Genomic DNA, 17015 nt, shown 5'->3' with positions numbered 1-17015 from the left:
TTCGACAACGGTTGGTCTTCTGTATTTGTGACGTACCAAATCTAGCTTGAACAGGATTCCTTTGAATTTCCAATAGCAGAGACGTGAAACACAGAAAAATCATTATTATTTATTTCTTGAAACATTGAAGTGAATCTGTGTAGACGCTGATTTGGTTTGGTGACACCTCATGAACAACACAAAAGTTTCTCACGCGAGTTGAATAGCGATTCTCTCCTTATAGACGGATGCGACGCACAGATTCACGCTCTTCTTCCCCCCCAGATATCTGCAAGTTTTTAATTAGAATCATCTCCCTCTTGCTTTTCTCATACCGACACACAGTCTGATCTAATTCCTCACTAATTGTTGTTATTTACACAATAAAGGTTTTATGGTTATTCATCAACGTTTCTCCTCTCGCAGATCTCGGTGTCTGCTGCGGATAATGAGTTGGGGGGCGGGGGGGGGGTTGGGTGGGGGGAGAATTATTTTCAACAGTCAGTCATTATCTGTGTGTTCAAGTAGTCTTCCTTTTAATATGCTAATGCGGCTGATATAATCAGCTGGTAATTGTGAAACACTTCAAGTGTGTGTGACACCTTCTCTCTCCTGAATGAAGAAATCACAGCCGGTTCGGCGGCGCCGCGGTCGGTACCGGCGGTCTGTTCGTGCTCTCGTGAGACGTCCGATCCTGCGCGCGGCACGAATCCAAATCTCAAACACACTCTCCTATAGAAACGTGTAGGCTGGCGTGAAAACGCTATGTTGCTGCGTTAGCGATGAAGCCGACGCCACCTCCACCCACTTCTCAAGTTTTACATGAAAATCCCCCCATGATTACCGTTGATCCTCCCTTATAGTTGCTTTGTTATTTATGTCACAACATCTTAAATGAGTATATATATATATTTTTATCGCGTCTTAACCAGAATGATGAAAGAAAGTGTTCTCCCCATGTTCCTCCAGGGAACGCTGATGCCTGTGTCTTTGCCGGAGAGGATGTGGGGATCCTGACTTTGTTTTTTTCCCTCCTTGTGGCTGTTATTTCCCTGAAGAGAGGAGCCGAGTGAAGAGAGCTATATGAGTGATCGACTCTGCCTTTATTCTCTCCAAGTTTTTGGGGGATTTGAAGTTATTGAAAGTCTGGGGATGGGTGACAGCTCGGAGATGTCTGTGTGATGCCTATCAGGCCTCTCCGCCCGCCACCGCCGTGTGCGTGCGTGCGCGCGCGCGTCCAGCCTCGCAGACAGAGGGCACGGGCTCCATGTTCTGGAATACATGCTTTTTTCTTGTGGCCAATCATTTCTGCTCACACATGACATCTCTCACAGATTGATTTCGTTCAGCTGCAGAGGGCGGCAGGATCAAACAAATGTTGTCTGAAATAGCGGCGGCGGCGGCGTAGGGAGGAGGAGGAGGAGGAGGAGGAGGAGGAGGGAGGGGGGGGAGAGGGGGGTCAGGGTGGAAGGTTGTTTGCTTGAAAGATGAAGTGACTGTTGGAAATGGTAAGAAGAGAGAATCAGTCATCCAGTCAGCGACGTGGTGGAAGGTGTTACTCCCATAAACCAACACTCCTTTTCAACAACTGCTCCGGCTCACCGTGAGGTGGAGGTGCTGGTTCGGAGGGTGGTGCTGGGTGGGGGTGGGCAGCCGCCCCTGTTCCTCCACGGTGCCTCCGAGTGCCCATGCGAGGAATAATGGATGCGTAATATGGAACGACAGCTTGCAGAGCACTATCATTAATGTTGTAATTCACTTTTAGTGTTTCTACTATTGCGCGGCAACAGGAGGCGCAGATGTCACCTGAATCTGCTCCTCCGAGCAGCCAGAGCACACCCGCTTTTCACCAGCTGTCTGGAGATGCACCCTGCCAGCCTCCGCCCCCCCCGAACCCCCACCAACCGCCTCTCTACATGGGCTACAGTGTGTCAGTGTGTGTGTGTGTGTGTGTGTGTGTGTGTGTGTGAATCCATGCACGTGTGGCCTTTTTCGGACAGAAGGTTGTATTTCATGTTTGTTTGCGTTTTGGCTCCTAAACTTCTTTCCCGTGTACGTTTACAGTTTGACTTTGGGTGTAAGGACAATAAATCATCGCCGCACGTTCGTTCTCTTTTTTTTCTCTCTCTCTCTCTCTCTCATCTTACTTTATAAGATGCACAGGATGAGTTTTCCCTCTTCTCTCATCCCCTCCTCTTGTTTTCCTCCAGTAAAGCTAATCCATCACTTTGAGTGAGAGGATGACAGCCATGTTTGGCAAAGCGTTACCCGAGCCAACGTCTGGCCATAAACTTTTTAACGTATTGGAAAGAGAGAGTTCTGTTTATTATCACTTCATAATAATGTTCGTTCTGCTGCTGTCAATCACGACCGACCCTGAGGAATCGAGCTACCAAACCAGATCCTAACCAACGTTACCATACTAATACTTTTTTGCGATCGATAATGATAACTTCAACTATACCTGTCTATAAAACATTTCAGGATGCGTCAAGTTGTTTCTTGTTCTTTGTGGTAGCGGTAAAAAAAAAAAATCACTGAAACAAGCCAAAATTTACTGAATTAAAATATAAAAATTATATCACAATATATTTTTACTAGGTCTATTTGTAACTCTGAATAGCCCCACAGCCATGTAATGAAACAACAGGCCCCCCCCCCCACCAGTCCCGGATGGGAGCGGGACACCCAGACTGAAAGAGAAGGCCATGCTTTTTGTAGTTTTGTGTCAAAAGTGTAGATATGCGTCTCATAATTTTTGTGTTTGATTGTTTTAGGTTTCTCTTTTTTCAAAATGACTTTCCAACAAGTGATGAAACCGTCAAGTTGCGCCAGAGGTTAAACGTCAAAAGGAAAATATGATTATATTAAAAAAACTGTAAACGAACAGGATCATGAATCAGTAAAGTAGCTTTTCTTCAATGTAATTTTTATTCTTTAATTTTACTGGTGTCTTGTCTTTTGTCATCTCATTGTTTCTAGATGTTGAGTTCTGGAACACAGTGCTCACCCCCTTCTTTTTTTCCTTTCTCCGAAACCAAAACGCAAAACAATAAGTACATGATGATATGGATTTCATAGAAACCCGCGGCTCTAATTGAAACAGGTGTGATTAGCATATTGTTTGTCTTGTCATGGTGCACCGGAGGCCTGTGTGTGTGTGTGTGTGTGTGTGTGTGTGTGTGTGTGTGTGTGTGTGTGTGTGTGTGTGTGTGTGTGTGTGTGTGTGTGTGTGTGTGTGTGTGTGTGTGTGTGTGTGTGTGTGTGTGTGTGTGTGTGTGTGTGTGTGTGTGTGTGTGTGTGTGTGTGTGTGTGCGTGTGTGTGCGTGTGTGTGTGTGTTATACCTTTATGGAAATGAACGCTTTGAGGGAAAAAAGAAATGAATCTTATTTCTTTAAAATTGGCACAAATTCACTGTGAAGATCATCCTGGCAAAACCACAGAGGAAAATGTCATGAAGGGAAGAGAAGCGATGAGAGAGAGGGAGAGAGAAAAAAAAAGGTTCAAAGAGAAGATTACCGACTGACTCTGTAAGTGAAGCTAAAACTCAAAATGGGAAAAAAAAAAAAAGTTCATTATATGCCCGTCAAGGTGAAAGGAAGCCATCTCCTCGCTGGTGCCGTTAAAATGTCCACCTCTTCTTCTCCGAGGGCAAAAAAAAAAAATGGAGGAGAAATACTGCTCTGTGTGTGTGTGTGTGTGTGTGTGTGTGTGTGTGTGTGTTATGTCTTGCATATGTGTGTGTCTGAACAGAGCCGCAGTTCAGACGAGGGCACCGGCGCTAATGGCGCTGCTCAGTAAAATGACCCAAACATCCGTTTCTTCATACATTTTCCAGTGTCTCAGTAGTCCTCATATTTTCCCCCTTGTCAGCAGCTTTTGTGTTTCATTGTGGTGTGTGTGTGTGTGTGTGTGTGTGTGTGTGTGTGTGTGTGTGTGTGTGTGTGTGTGTGCGTGCGTGTGCGTGTGCGTGTGACCTCTACAACGAGCGCCGCGACCTCTCGGACCCCCGCCTGTCTCCCCGTGTGTACCTGCTCATGTTAAGGCTGTTAAAAATCGCACTGAGGATGCGTTTCATTCCGGCGGGAGGAGCAGAGCGTTGGGTGGTTCGACCTCTGCGGATCACAGATGCCGTCCCCGGCGCCTCATTACTGACAATTTATATAATCTAATGTTACTTGAATCGCTCGCTGTGTTGGCATGTGTGTTGCAGTTGCTCTCTCTCATCAGCGTTAACTCTCTGTCCGCCGCCGCGACGTTACGAATCCCTGGGAATGAAGCAGCAGTCGGGAGCGAAGCGGGTCACCACACTTTTTTTTCTCCCCCGTCAAAGATTTTCAGAAACGGCCTGAATGCAAATGAGCGGCAGCCTGACGTTTTTTTTGATTTGTTGGGTTCTGTCCCCCTGCCAAGGCACGTTACACTTTTCATGAGGACCCGATGCCAAACGCGGCTGATCTTTAACTATCTATTATGGATTATGAGCTGACCTTCCACCTCGCCGTCTCATTTCTTACAGCGAGCGCTGGATGGGAACGTTTTTTTCTCACTTTTTTTTTTTTAAAGACCGTGAGCGGCGGCAGCAGCATCCGGGCGCCGCCGCTTTGAACTCGGTGCAGATATTCGATCTCCATCATTAGGAACTGTGGACTTCTGCAAAGACTTTCTACACTTTTTTTTTTGGTGTCTTTTGAGTCTTTGTCCTTTTGTAGGAAAAAAGACATTTGAAACGTCCTGTTGAAATGATTCATTTTTCTTAATCCCATGAACAATGAGAAAAAACAAAGTAGTCTTGAAAGTGTCCTTCTAACGACATGTCACATTCGTCCTCTGCCACAGCTCAACATGTGTCCAAAAACACCGCTGCTTTCATTACACACACACACACACACACACACACACACACACACACACACACACACACACACACACACACACAGTATTGTATCAATTACAATATTTCCTCCTCTTTGACAAACATTTGACAAAAATAAAACTCTGTTTTTTGAAAATTCCATAAACAATGAATCTTTTCCACACAGAATCTCCTGACATATTTCCCTGTGAAATCATAGACTCGTTACCATTTTCAGGACAGTGAATGACATCTTGAGGTGTTCAGTGTAAAGGATGTCATGTCATCTTCAGTTTTCATATCTCGGGGGGAATTGGTTGATTTGTTTGAATTTGTAAATTTGTTGATGGTGTTTACTCATTGTCGGCTCTCTTCTCTTCTCGGTGCAGTGAGGCGTTGACGCTGGACTTCGCTCTCTGCGTCCGCAGCCATTGATTTCTCCTCTTCCCTGCTCCTGCGACCTCTGACCTCCAGCCTCTGAGAAAGGTAGGATGACTCTGACACAAGACGGAGACAAACTGATTGACAGTAATGTTGTACCAGTGGGGAAGGAGCCATATTATTCTCATATTCAGTTTCCATGATTTTAATTTGGGTTGTTACTCGAAAAGGTTCACATGTTCGAATGTTCAGTGAACATCAGTTTCCTCAGACTGTTCGTTCCTCCACTTGGTTTTAGCGCCTGTCTCTTTAAGGCCCCCTCCCTCCCAATGAAGCCCAGTCTGCTCTGATTGGTCAACCGCAATTCCAGTGCGTGTTGGAAGTGTCGGTCTTCGATCTCGCGTTACCTGGCTTTTTTTTGGGGGGGGGGGGGGCGTGTCTGACTAGCCGCTGGTCGTTCCTTATGCACATCCCTTACAACGTGACATCGCCGTGTTATGGAAGTAATGACTTAAGAGTCGATTCATGAGCAGAGTTTTCTCCTTTGGGCTTTTAAACTTTTAGGAGACTTTTTCACATACACACAAAAAAAACGACAAAAAAAAAACACTCAAGGAAAGTGGCGGAGTGAAGCTTTCAATGTCAGAAAAACAACAACACGTCATGTGTTAATATTTTAAGAGGTTTACAGTACAACACAACATCACAGATTATTGGATAGACCCCAGGATCAAAATGAGCCTTAAAAAAACTGTTTGCCTCCTCAAACGTCAGCATGTGATCAAGTGATGCAAAGAGAATAATGAAACTCAGTCTGTTCCTCTTTGTCTCACACAGAGAAAAAAAACAAAAACAACATGTTATTTTTTGCTCGTGGAGAAACTAACTGTCACAAGTAAAGTAAACTCATTTGTCAGGACGGCGACGGCCTCACGAGTGGAAACTTCTTCACTCCGCCGCCGCTGTACTTTCTCATTATTTAGCACATCTTCTAATTAAAAGATGTCTCGGCAGGTTTTCGCTAAATGCCATATTGACTTGAGTAACAAAACACTGGCCAAGAAAGAAAATGACCTTTTGTATTTTTTATTTTGGGTGTAATGAGCCACTGTTTCCACGTCCTCTCTGCACACTGGCGAGAAGAGAAGCTTTCCTCTCGCCAGTTGAAAAGACAGACTCACTGGGATGTCGGTCTCGCGCGTGTCCGCGCTCACGGAGAACACGCTACGTCTCCAAGCATGTCGGGACTCGCATCGAAGCCGCGGTTGTGATTTTTTTTTTCCGTTGGCAAGGGCGACTTGAAAGACGCGTCGGGACCACCGCTCACTTCCTTGCTTTTTCCTTTCGCCAAAGGCGGCTGGTTCCAGGAGCAACGCAGCGGCTCGTCCGACTGATTCACGTTCAAACACAAACAGAAATATGGCCGCTCCTGGCAGGCGCCGCGCTGAACATGTGAAAGTGTAGCCCCCCCAAAATTTCACAGCAGCAAATCAGACGTCTTTTTATTCAACTCCTCATCCCTGTTTTCCCTGTTGCTCCACGCCTGCCCCCTCCTCCTGCAGCATTGTGCACACATGACGCCGACTACTGATTGGGCTTATTTCAAGCACATACTCTGAAAAGAAAAACACTGAGAGGAGATTTTCCCATGTCGCACCGGGATTGAATGTGGTTCTCCAGGAGAGGAGGGCCTGAGAGGATTATATGGCTCAGTGGGCGCCGCATTGTGTGGGGAGTGGATACAGCAGGTACCCGTCGAATCCCAGCCAACAGACTGACACAGTGGTGCTACAGGGATAATGTCGCCTCCCAGCAATTAAACTCTGAAGCTTTTGGAGGGAGCTTGTTAAATTATCCCATCGCTTCTTCTTCTTCTTCTTCTTTCCCTCTCTCTCCGTCACTCGGCCTCGCCGTTATCCGCATTCCTTCGTCCCTTTCGTTTCCTTATTTTACCGTTTCCCTCCATGAGCACCTTGGAACTGTAGGGGGAGTCTTTTACCTTCCGTACGTCTCTGTTCAATGCAGTCATCTGCAGGCGGTTCTTTGCATCTTTTTTTTTGTTTGAAATCATAAATCAAAGGCAGTGAAAATGTTCAAGTCGTTCTGTTTAGGTACACGACAACGTGCTCATGTTATTTTTCATTTTTTATGAAGAGATACAACAAAACTCTTAGGAAAGGTCAAACGTTTGCCAATTTTTAGACATACAAACACTATAGTTTATGGAATATTTGTGTTCATAAGCTGAAAGCACAGATTACCTTTAGCTTTCTCACTTCTCTACTGAGATACATGACTTTGTGTAAGATGCCTCTTACTTGCTTCCTTTAAATATTTCATACGTTGTTTACTTTGTCAGTCGTGAGACCGGAGCCTGAATCACAGTGGACTCAAGGTATATTTGTGGTTTCTGTAATTTTTCTCACGTCCATGTTTTATTTAAAAAGAACAAAAATTCCTTCTACAACTTTCTTTTTCACAAGTTATAGCTTAACCATAAATCTTACATTGTGCCTATGCTGTTATGAGTTATTCAGGATGCTTCCTCGCTGGATGTGGATTTTACAACACATTGGCGTTTAAAGTTGTGTTCAATGTCGTCACGATGCGTCAGGGATCACAATTTGTCCTCATTGCTTCCGTGTGGTCAACCGTTGTAATCCGATTAACTTAAGGAGGACATTTTTATTAACTTCCATACTTAGTATCAACCTATTGAAACAAGCTACTCTTGGCAAGGTACATTTACTGAAGAATATACTATAGGGTACTTGACCTTTTTAGATGCCTGATACTAAAACGTTATTTAAATTTAATGATGTGTGTGTAATTGTACTCTACGACATTTAAGGTAGAAAATATTAGACTTTTTTATTTCACTTATTCTACAGAAGAGGATTGTAAACAGCTGAAACGCTGGTCACATAAACCACACACTGCCTTGTTTCACAGAACATTAACTGACCACGACCACGTACGACAGTAAAACGCCGCTTCCATCAGCAACAGTAATCTTTCAGTGATATACAGTAACACTGAAGGGGGCCCTTCCCCCTGCACGGACATTTATTTAATTCAACTTACCTTCAGATGATTCTGATTTTTAACACTTGTTTACTTGTGAACAATTGAGTTTGCGTTTTTTTTTCCGCATGTTGTCAAACATCGAGTTAGGTGAAGGATCTAGAAACTTCTACCTTTGGACGTTCACAACAAAAGAAGTGGTCTACATTAAAAGTTTTATCACACAATATTATTATTATTATTATTATTATAACCATTATTTAACTGGTAGTAAAAAAAAGAAAACTCTTTGAGATTAAAATGAGTGTCCTGACCAAGACAGGCAGCAGCACAGAAAACACTGATTGCAGACAAATACAAAAAACATAAAACAATTTAAAAAATAAGAGACAGCATCAATCAACAGTCAAAGCATTTACAGCCAGAATCGCAAAGCACATCTGCGAATATTTCCCCATGGTCCGTTAGCTGTCGGTGCTGCGGTGGCCCTCTTTAAGAAGATCTGTGTGTTTTCCTCTCAGCCCCGGCTCTGTAAATCTGAAAAATCCAAACAAAAAGTGCAGGAATGCAGGTTCGTGATGTTTACATCACTCATCGACAGGTCAAGACACAGTTGTTGCTCACAAACTTTGACCACTGTCTTCGCCCTCGGGCGAACAAACAGCCAGTTCCAAAGGTGAAAGTCCAACGGAGCCTCTCATTTATTTCCCGACGTGACAACTGTGCCTCCTTGATGCCTTTGGGACCGGCGTGTCCGTAGTTCCAGGTCGGTTCCCAACAGTACAGTACTGCTGCGCTAACCTCTTTTCCGTACCCCCTAGACACACACACACACACACACACACACCCCCCCAAGGTAACTGTGGGTAGCATAGCCCCGGAGCTTCGCCGTCCAGGACAAATTGGTAGCGAGCGGCTCATTTACTCGGAGCCGTCATGAATGGACTGTGCCGTGACTGTGTAAACAAGTGCAAAGACTCCCAAGGGCATTCCTGCATAAATAATGACTCCGGGAGATGTTTGCCATTTGTACCGCTCACCGGCTGCAGACATGGGTCAGCTAGTCTCCTCTGTGGGGAGTCTTCAGTAAACAACAGCCGCCGTCCATTAGCGACTGTTGGGGAAGTTTACCTGGTCACAGGTGCGAGGGCCGGTCTCCCCGGGCTCCAGGAAATTGGGAATTTATTCGGCTTCTCCGTCTTTCTGCTTGTTTGGAAGCTTTTGGTTCGCTCCGAACTATTGTAGAAGTTCAAGTTCACAAGTCGACGTCAGTTGGTTGGTTTGTGTTGGCGCCGCCGGAATTCATGAACCGAAGCCACAAGGACTTTAAAACTTAGATTTCGAGTCAAAGTGACATTTTAGCCGAGCTCAGACTTTTTCTAAAAGTCTACGGGAACAACACACAAAGTTCCAGTGTCATTTACTCTTTTGGTTCTAATCTTTGTAAGAAAGATGAACTCTGGGAGCCGTGATTTCTTCTTCTTCTCGTTGTTGTTGTTGCTGATGATGAATTTCTAACAACTCCCTTTCCACTTTTCTTTGAAAGGAGGCACAAGTTATTAATATTCCCGAATCTGTAATATTCTCACCTGCACCAAATGAACCAGGCGGGAGGATCCATCACTCTCCAGGTTTGATTAAATTGCTCCAAACCGTCTCCGTGTGAATGCACATGAGGCTGACGCTGTCGGGTTACACCGTCGCCGTTAACAGAACCTGCCCTCGCTCATTTTGGAAGTCATTTCTTTCCAGGTGATAGAGTTATTTTTTTAATATGGTAGTAATGTAGTCAGGGCATCTTTATGCGGCTTCTCATTATAAGACTTTGAGAATATTCTGTAAACACGCACATGATAAATAAAAGGTCCCTTACTTCAGGTTCTGCTGTAACATTCAAACTAACTCACTATATATTAGTTGGATCAATATATAATATTAATTTTATTACCAATAATGTAGGGGCAGATATTTCTTGTGAAATTTACTCTAGATTATTATAGTTGCCCTTTCGTGATCTCCTCCCGCGTTCATCGTGTTTCACTGTATGCTTCATACAGCATCTTTATTTTAGTGTTTTATACGTCATATTCGTTGTATACATGGACGGGTTGTCATGACAACGGACACAACCTCGCCGTAGACCCCAACCCAAAACCTTTTACTGCCTGACTGTCTCTGCCAAAGTGAAACCTCCAACAGCACAGTATTTTATACACATTATACAGTACATTATACTTTTCGACATGTGATATTACCGGCGTACGTCTTTAGGAGTTCATATCAAACGGCGATGCACCGTGACGTCACCCGCTGGTGTCGTTTTGAAGCCTCGACGCCATGTTGGTTTTTCCATATGCGATGATCACTATATTTTGTTTTTTTTGTGCAAGATCTGATCCAACAAAACAACACCCAAACAAGTCAGATGTGCGTATTTCAGTACGTTTAACATTTACTGTGGTTTAACTGGCTCACACGACCTATTAGCTTCGGTCGTACAGATTGTAGAGCTCCGGAGCATTTTAAGAAACGGCATCACAGGAACCTCTGCAGGCCACTGGCGGACTGGTTCTGGTTGTCAGGGTGTAAAGGGTTAAGCTCCTTGTGAGGCGTCGTCTCGGGACGCCGAATGTGTGTCACACAATCTCCTGGCGAACCGTCCCGTGTTTTGTTGAGGTTGTTTCACTGTGAACCAAAGTGCCGGAGTGACCCACTGACCGTCGTCCCCTCAGCCACAAACACAAGCTACTGTTCCTCCTCCTCCTCCTCCTCCTGGAGGAAGCAGCGGTGCACTGACCTGATATCAACTCCAGCTCAATGAGCATTAGGTTTCTTTCGTGGCTGCCGGGAATTCTGCTGTCAGTTTTGTTTTTTTCAGACGGCCACCCCGGCTGGTGAGCGGCACCTCGCGCTTGTGTGTTGCATAATTTTCGTGGCATATACGGTTCTCCGCTCCAGGCGTGGGTTTGAGGGAGAATAAGGAAGCGAGATGACGTGTCGGTGGGAGAGAAGGAGAGAGAGAGAGAGAGAGGGGGAAGAACATAAAGAGGAAGACAAAACGACGCCCACTCCTCATTAGCTCGAACGTGGCATGTTATCCTGTGAGATAACATTTGAAGACGAGGGGGAGAGAGAGAGAGAGAGAGAGAGAGAGAGAGAGAGAGAGAGAGAGAAAAAGCAGAAGCCAAACATCTAGCGCACCACAACACGGGATGGAGATATAAAACAAATCTCCACACTTAGATCGTGCCATCTGTTCGTCTTGGAGAGGAGCGGGCCTCTGCCTCCCCTCCCTCAGAAACCATCAAGCTCTCAGGAAGCAGACAGCTTTGACAAAGTGACACGCCTGGATGCCAACCCTGCGGCTGCATGTTTTCTTTCTGCCGTCTCCTTTAGAATTTCACATCTTCCTCTTCCTCCTCTTCCTCTGCTTCGCCCCTGATATAGTTTGCATATCTAAATCCGCTTTTTTGATAGCATATGTGAAATAAATGTGACATAATACAGTTTGAGCCTCGTGTGAGAAACGGGATTATCTCGGTGGTGATTGTCGGCGCCTCGTGTTACAGTAATCACTGTTTTCTTCCAACAGGAGCGGCGGCGACGTGACTCACTCACAACTTGACCCGCTCTCAGTATCCATTCGCTCCGACAGTATTTGTTCCATTTGGCTCCGTATTTTATTTTTTGGGGTTTTTGCTCCAGGTGAATTTAGGAAAATTAATTTTTAAATAAATAGATGAAGGAATGATGAAAAAATTAGTAATCGCCCCCCTGCAAATTGGAACAAAGAGAAAATCCCACCAGCGGTAAATCCCCCCCTATCTCTGTCTTTCTCTTTCAAAGAAAGTCAGAGGAAGTGGTCGATAGACGAGTGGGTTGGTTGACACCGGATGTGTTCTCCGGGTCTCCAGAGGAGCGAGCGAGCCGCCGCTTTGGAGCCTCCAGTTTGGCATTTCTACCAGCGCCATGTTGTTTCTTGAAACCGGACGTAGAACTGGGGGTGTGGTCTGACTGCGAGCTCTACCCCGAGCACCGATTGGGCGGTACCAGCTGTCAGTCACGCTGTATCAACCCTCCGGACACCACGGTTTACAAAAATGAACATCCTGTATTGAAGAATTACTTGAAACTACAGATTGAAACTATAAACTCCTTAGGAAAATGTTTACTGACGTTATAAATCAAGTAAGAAGTCGAGGTCACTTTCGCATTTATAGAAACAACCAGTGGAGTCGCCCTCTGCTGGTCAGTACAGAGAATACACGTCCGTTTTTATATGGTCTTGTCAAAGTAACAGTTCAGTGAAGACGCTCGATTCGCCGTCGTTCAGTATCTGACAAAGAAAACAGCCAAACCGTCATCGCTGAGAAGCTGGGACCAGAAAGTGTTTACCACTTTTTCAAAATAGTCGCAGATGAATATTCCCTCGTACTCAACTCGTCAATTTACTGACAACATCTTTCATCACACAATCCTAAGCGTGTATCTATCACTCATATACCACATTCTACAGGATTTATATATTTCAGCCAGAAGCAAATTACTCAGCTTAACTTAATTTCCAGGAAACTTTCTAAGGAAACTATTAAATACAGTCTTTAATTACACAATAAAAAAAAAAAAGCGAGAGCGAGTATATCACCACTGAGCTGCCAGCCGACGGCTTTTAACTCCTTACACACACACAGGCCTGTGGATTAAAGGTGTAGTGACGACTCGACCGCTGCGTTTCACTGTTCAGACACGTGAATCAGCTGTTCGTCCAGCTGACGGCCGTGGATTAGGTGGAGCACGTGTGTGTGTCTCTGACCCGACCCCCCACACACACACACACACACACACACACACACCTCTGCCAAAGAGGTGACACATGGTCGGCTATGCATCATGTTTAAGAGTGATTTGGCTGAAGCGCCGTCCTCTCTCTCTCTCTCTATCTCTCTCTATCTCTCTCTCTCTCTCTCTCTCTCTCTCTCTCTCTCTCTCTCTCTCTCTCTCTCTCTCTCTCTCTCTCTCTCTCTCTCTCCGCGGTCGCTCTTCCACAAAAACCCGTGAAGAGGACATCCATCAGGACAGGTGTAATTTGCCGTGCAGTCACGCTCCTCTGCTAATACAATTTGTTAAGCAGTTGTTAAATGTGTGTGTGTGTGTGTGTGTGTGTGTGTGTGTGTGTGTGTGTGTGACCCGTGTGTTTTTCAGGCCTTTAGTTTTCTTTGCTTTTCACTTTTACCTCAGAACTTTATACTTGTTCTTCTTCCACGTCCCTCGAACCTTTTCCGCAGTTTGTTCCAAGGACGCGGACTCAACGGTCCTGATTGGCCTCGTTGGCTGATTTCGTTTCTGATTTATAAAATTAAGAATTCTGTTCCAAAGAAGCCCCCCCGAGATGCCACGATGATTCGCGCGATGACATTGACGTGACCCAGAAGAAGGTTCCCTCGTCATTGTCCGCTTGCAGGGTTTTTTTCCCGCCGCTCACAGTTTGCGGTTTGCTCCCAGCTCGACGACACGCCGCCGCTCGTTTCTCTCGCTGGAGTTCTGTGTGTGTGTTTTTCTGTCCTCCTGTAATGAAATTCTACAATTACCCGTCTCTTCAGGCCTCTGTGGTGTGTGTTGTTTTTTTATTTTTTCTCTCTCCCTCTCTCTCCTGCTGCTGCTGCTGCTCTTGCATCACACTCACAGTCTCGACACTGAATGCGACCAAATGGCTTTCCTAGATAGCCTCGCACAATGCACTTTAATTCTGGTTACACAACACTGGATGTCACTCCAATGTCCTGAGATTAGTTTGATGTGACTGCATTTGCCCACAGACCTGGGTGGACATCCCCATTCGCCTTTTAGTGCGTTCCCACACATCGGCTCGCAACGCTTTCACATCGCATTACGTGTCACACACACACACACACACACCCCCACCCCCAGTTAACCACGGATCAAGTGCTCGTGTCATCCGAGTCGAGGATGCTGCCTCAGATAAGCAGATTTTGGAGTGTGTGTTGTTTGAGCAGAAAGCTGAAGGGGGGGTTAGCGCGGCAGTGTGATCCCGGGTCTCGGGGGGGAGGCTCCCGCTTGTCAGAATGTGCTGTTGCAGGATCTTCCTGATGAAGTCATTAAGAAGTCATTAAGAAACCATTAAGAATCATTAAGTCGGCGAGGTGGCACTGCCGACGCGGCGCACAGCGAACGCGCCAGGCGTCGGGAAAAACTTGTTAATCACGCAGTTTATTTGTTTCCCCAGTGTGAGACTGTAAATACTATGACAGTGTGTTGAAGTGTGCGCATCCTAATGAAAGTCTGTATTAGCTCCTCTCTGCCAGTGTGTGAACGCCCCGTCTCCAGAGGGGCCGCTCTCATCATCACACGACGGCTGCCTCCTCCTCGCCAGCTCACCCTCTCCAAAGCAATAAACAAGAGCACGCCTTATTTTCCTCTTTTGTCTGATTCCTCTCGCTCATTTTTTTTCTTAATCATCCAGGTGGCTGCTCCCTTAAAATTGTTCAGGGAGATGTGCACATTTTTAATTTATTTTTAATTTTTTCCGTTTGTGATCTTTGGGTTTCGTGTGTATGATTATGTGCGTTGGCCACTTGTCGAGCACATAGGCATTTGTGCCCCTCGGTGTTTTTCCAGCTGATTGTCCGCGGCCACTAGAAGCCCCCACACTGTGACAGGTCTGTGGGGGGGGGGGGAGGGGGGGCGCCGCTCGAGAACCCACTGAAGAGCTCTTATCTTACTCATTAGGGCTGAGCGAGATGCCGCCTTCCCCCATAATTATCTCCATACAGTAAATCTCTCATTAGGAGGTCCCTCCAAAGAAAAGCCTCAGGGACACAGGGCGATATCCAGGGTGAGGAAGAGGAGGGAGGAGGATCAGGTGCCGCCTGATGCTGCCATCGGCCGGGATGAGACTCGTTGGTGTGAAACACTGATGTGTTATAAAAGACAAAAAGCGTTAAAATTACATAAATTAACATGATGAATATACGTCGTGAAGAACACAGTTACAACAGACTGAAACAGTTGTACGTTCGACGGGCGTTAAAACGGGTCTGGCACTTCGACTTATGATGATTTGTACCCGGCTCGAGATGACAAACTACTTCAAAGAGGCTGAAGCATTTGTTCCCAAATTGGAGGCGCATCAATCAGAAGGAGGAAAAAAAAAACTCTTTAACGCGTCAAGAAGACGAAGTTTGAAGAAATTCAAACAGGCAAACAGGTGATAACGCTCGTGGAAGAAGGAGCTGCAGGATGTGGCAGCGTGATGGCTGACTAACTAACCCGAAGTGGCAAAGAGGAAAAGCCCCTCCCCCCCCTCCCCCTCCACCCCCTCATCCTTTCTTTGACTTTTCTGTTTTTGTGCTTATCTCATATTCTTCCCCTCCTCCGGTGGCTCCAGTGTCTGTCATGGACCTAATTAGCCGCGTTGGCTTTACTCAGGTTTTCTCTAAAAACAACTCGGGCGTGAAGCCGAAGTCAACACGTCTCACTTTTTCCACGCTTGGATCCTGAAAAACCGAGAAGAAAAGAAACAACAAACGACAACGAAATGCTGTTTCTTTAAAATCTGATGAAATCAACGCTCACATTTACTATGAAACAATGTCACTTTGACAGTCGCCGTCGCTCAGGGCCGGTTTCTGTCGCGTGGATCACGTGATGTCGTGCGTTCTCGGTGCGGGGGCCGGGGGGGCAGGGCGTGATGATGTCATCCCGCTGACAGTCGACATCATATCATGGACACACTTTGTTGGTCGACGCCCACGCTCCGAGTCCCACCTTGACCTTCAGGACCGTAGTGTTCTGATGACGCCTTATCATTCCCCCCCCCCCGAAGCTTCCAGCTGCGCGAGGTCAAGCTTCTAAATCCGGGCGCTTGATTTTTACTAGGTCCGTATTTCATGGGGGAGGAAACAGAACAAACTGAGGACACATTGGTGAGTTGCAAAACTCAAAATACATTTTTGCAGAAGCGTTAATCGCCACCTGATGAGTTTTGAAGGAAACGTGTTTTTAATAAATGAATGAGTGAAGCCAGTAGTCGGAAGCATTTTGGTTTCAGATTAGAGGAAGATGGTGGTTTTGGATAAATGTGAAATTCACTCTCCAACAAAGTTCTATGATGCTGCAGGACGTTGTTGTGCTTACAATCCTATTATAGAAGAAACCCAGTGTGATCTGATCGCAGTCACGTCTCATACGCGATGTACTGCAGCATGCTGTCGCAGGTCAGTTGTATAAAAGCCCTTTTAGTGTCCTTGAGCTCAGGTGTTCTTGTCAACACGTGTGAATTGCTTGGAGAAGACGATGACGAGCGGAATGTCTCGCCGTTTCGTTTGGAGGACATCTGTTCTTTACATTTCTCCTCCGGCCGTTCTTTCCAGACTTATAACTCAGTCTGAGGAGGTTCTCGCACCCCCCCCCCCAGGGGCCTGGGATGCGAGACATTTCGGCCCCTCTGAAGAAGAAGAGAACCCTTCCCCACAGCAGCGCCGGCACAATAAATGTCTGTCATCGCTGACATGTCGCAGGGATCCTGTCCAGTTCTGCGGCCCCCCCCCCCCCCCAATCATTTAATGCCTCCCCCGACGCCCGCTGCGACAGAACATCCAAAATAAACAATAAAGAAAAGAAAATGCAGGCGGGTTAAACGAACCCGAGTCGCTGCAGAGAACAAGTCGCTGCCCGCTCGTGGCTCGTTGAAGAATATTGACGGAAGAAGCTGCGTTCAGCCTGTTTACACGTCTTCGTCAGCACGTGCGTCTCCCG

At 46.0% G+C, this 17015-nt stretch overlaps 1 protein-coding gene across 2 annotated transcripts in view; it reads left to right on the top strand.

The window, feature by feature from the left end:
• Positions 1-17015, top strand: part of LOC118289488 (RNA binding protein fox-1 homolog 3-like) — a 451402-nt gene that overhangs the window by 160163 nt on the left and 274224 nt on the right. For both annotated transcript variants that reach the window (XM_035616538.2, XM_035616539.2), the window contains one exon: positions 5225-5321. The gene's annotated coding sequence lies outside the window, so the exon portion shown is untranslated. The remainder of the gene's footprint in view (positions 1-5224; positions 5322-17015) is intronic.

Source organism: Scophthalmus maximus, chromosome 17 (genome assembly GCF_022379125.1).
Source record: "Scophthalmus maximus strain ysfricsl-2021 chromosome 17, ASM2237912v1, whole genome shotgun sequence".
NCBI lineage: Eukaryota > Metazoa > Chordata > Actinopteri > Pleuronectiformes > Scophthalmidae > Scophthalmus > Scophthalmus maximus.
Note: the sequence above shows the minus strand (reverse complement) of the source record. Positions and strands in the feature narration are given on the sequence as shown.